Source organism: Arachis hypogaea, chromosome 17 (assembly GCF_003086295.3).
Source record: "Arachis hypogaea cultivar Tifrunner chromosome 17, arahy.Tifrunner.gnm2.J5K5, whole genome shotgun sequence".
NCBI classification, from domain to species: Eukaryota; Viridiplantae; Streptophyta; class Magnoliopsida; order Fabales; family Fabaceae; genus Arachis; species Arachis hypogaea.
The window spans coordinates 46,070,734-46,074,043 of record NC_092052.1 but is presented as its reverse complement, the minus strand read 5'-3'; the positions used below and the strand labels follow the sequence as shown (position 1 = coordinate 46,074,043).

At 32.2% G+C, this 3,310-nt stretch overlaps 1 non-coding gene across 1 annotated transcript; it reads left to right on the top strand.

Annotated features, from left to right (window-relative positions):
• The first annotated feature begins 829 nt into the window (after positions 1-829).
• On the top strand, positions 830-933 carry LOC112768635 (small nucleolar RNA R71). The gene has a single exon (XR_003186040.1). It is a non-coding gene; the product is annotated as a small nucleolar RNA R71 (small nucleolar RNA).
• The last annotated feature ends 2,377 nt before the right edge of the window (positions 934-3,310 follow it).

Sequence of the window (3,310 nt, the reverse complement as noted above, 5' to 3'; positions counted from 1 at the left end):
GACGTCCCAGGAGGTTTTCCTCACTGGGATTTACGTCCTCCCTTCCTCTCCAGGTTCGGCCATGTTGACTATGTCAATGGCCTTGCACTCTCCTTTTGGATTTTCTTCTGTATTGCTTGGGAGAGTACTAGGAGGGATTTCAGTGATCCTTTTACTCAGCTGGCCCACTTGTGCCTCCAAATTTCTAATGGAGGACCTTGTTTCATTCATGAAACTTACAGTGGCCTTAGATAGATCAGAGACTAAGTTTTCTAAATTAGAGGTATTTTGTTCAGAGTTCTTTGTCTGTTGCTGAGTGGATGATGGAAAAGGTTTACTATTGTTAAACCTATTTATTCCACCATTATTAAAGCCTTGTTGAGGCTTTTGTTGATCCTTCCATGAGAGATTTGGGTGATTTCTCCATGAGGGGTTATAGGTGTTTCCATAAGGTTCACCCATGTAATTCACCTCTGCTATTGCAGGGTTTTCAGGATCATAAGCTTCTTCTTCAGAAGATACCTCTTGAGTACTGTTGGATGCAGCTTGCATTCCATTCAGACTCTGAGAAATCATATTGACTTGCTGAGTCAATATTTTATTCTGAGCCAATATGGCATTCAGAGTATCAATTTCAAGAACTCCCTTCTTCATAGGCATCCCATTACTCACAGGATTCCTCTCAGAAGTGTACATGAACTGGTTATTAGCAACCATGTCAATGAGTTCTTGAGCTTCTGCAGGCATTTTCTTTAAGTGAATGGATCCACCTGCAGAGGTATCCAATGACATTTTAGCTAATTCAGACAGACCATCATAGAATATGTCCAGGATGGTCCATTCTGAAAGCAAGTCAGAAGGACACTTTTTGGTCAGTTCTTTGTATCTCTCCCAAGCTTCATAGAGGGATTCACCTTCTTTCTGTCTGAAGGTCTGAACATCCACTCTAAGCTTAGCTTTTGAGTAGGAAAGAACTTGGCTAAGAAAGCCTTGACCAGCTTATCTCAAGAGTTCAGGCTATCCTTAGGTTGAGAGTCCAACCATACTCTAGCTCTGTTTCTTACAGCAAAAGGGAAAAGCATGAGCCTGTAGACTTCAGGATCTACTCCATTAGTCTTAACAGTATCACATATCTACAAGAATTCAGTTAAAAACTGAAAAAGATCTTCAGATGGAAGTCCATGAAACTTGCAGTTCTGCTGCATCAGAGAAACTAATTGAGGTTTCAGCTCAAAATTGTTTGCTCCAATGCCAGGAATGGAGATGCTTCTTCCATGTAAATTGGAATTAGGTGCAGTAAAGTCACCAAGCATCCTTCTTGCATTATTATTATTTTCGGCTGCCATCTCCTCTTCTTGTTCGAAAATTTCTGAAAGGTGCTTGCTGGATTGTTGTAATTTAGCTTCTCTTAGTTTCCTCTTCAGAGTCCTTTCAGGTTCTGGATCTGCTTCAACAAGAATATTCTTGTCCTTGCTCCTGCTCATATGAAAAAGAGGGACAGAAAAATAATAATAATAGGGGTCCTTTTTACCACAGTATAGAGGTCCCTGTGTGAGTAGAAGAAAAGAAGAAGAAAAAAATTCGAACACAGATGGAAGAGGGGGTTCGAATTTGGGTGAGATGAAGTGTTAGTAGATGAATAAATAAATAGAAGGAGATAAGAGAGAGAGAGAATTTTCGAAAATAATTTTTGAAAAAGAGTTAGTGATTTTCGAAAATAGTTTTTGAAAAAGGTTAGTAATTTTCGAGAATTAAAATCAAAACTTAAAATAATTAGTTAATTAAAAAGAAATTTTGAAAAAAATTAGAGAGAGAGGGAGTTAGTTAGGTAGTTTTGAAAAAGATAAGAAACAAATAAAAAGTTAGTTAGTTAGTTGAAACAAATTTGAAAATCAATTTTGAAAAGATAAGAAGATAAGAAGTTAGAAAGGATATTTTAAAATCAAATTTTGAAAAAGATAAGATAAAGAGATATTTTTGAAAAGATATGATTGAAATTAGTTTTGAAAAAGATTTGATTTTTAAAATCACAATTAATGACTTGATTTACAAGAAATCACAAGATATGATTCTAAAACTCAAAGTTTGAATCTTTCTTAACAAGCAAGTAACAAACTTGAAATTTTTGAATCAAAACATTAATTGATGATGTTATTTTCGAAAATTAGGAGATAAAGATAAGAAAAATATTTTTGAAAATATTTTTAAAATTTTCGAAAATAAATAAGAAAAATGAAAAAGATTTGATTTTTGAAAAAGATTTTGAAAAAGATAAGATTTTTAAATTGAAAATTTGATTTGACTCATAAAAACAACTAGATTTTAAAAAGTTTTGAAAAAGTCAACTCAAATTTTCGAAATTTATGAGTGAAAACGGGAAAGATATTTTTTTTTATTTTTGAATTTTTAATGATGAGAGGGAAAAACATGAAAAAGACTCAATGCATGAAAATTTTGGATCAAAACAATGAATGCATGCAAGAATGCTATGAATGTCAAGATGAACACCAAGAACACTTTGAATGTCAAGATGAACATCAAGAACTTATTTTTGAAAAATTTTTAATGCAAAAAAAAACATGCAAGACACCAAACATAAAAATTTTTCATGTATAGACACTATGAATGCAAGAATGCATATGAAAAACAAGAAAAGACACAAAACATGAAAATGCAAAGATCAAACAAGAAGATTTACCAAGAACAACTTGAAGATCATGAAGAACACTATGAATGCATGAATTCTTCGAAAATTTTATGCAAACTTTAAAACATGCAATTGACACCAAACTTGAAATTGACTCAAGACTCAAACAAGAAACACAAAATATTTTTTTAATTTTTATTATTTTATGATTTTTTTTTGGATTTTTCGAAAATTAATTTGAAAAAGAAAAATAAGGATTCCAAATTTTTTAATATGAATTACAGGAATCGTGTACTCTTAGTCTAAAGCTCCAATCTGAGGGTTAGGCATGGCTTACTAGCCAGCCAAGCTTTAGAAGATATTGATACTTTCCATGTATAGAGCAACTAAGTGTTTGAAAATCAACAAGCTCTTGTGATAATAAGTTGAAACCCCAGTCCAAAAGATTAGACATGGCTTACAGCCAGCAGGATTCAACAAATCATCATGAAACACTAGAATTCATTCTTTAAAATTCTGAAGAAAAATATATTCTTGAAAACACATATTTTTTATTTTTTTATTTTTTTTCAAAAACAAAGGAGAAATTTTTGAAAATTTTTTTTTTTGAAAATATTTTTTTTTTGAAAACTTTTTGAAAATAAGAAGAAAATTACCCAATCTAAGCAACAAGATGATCCGTCA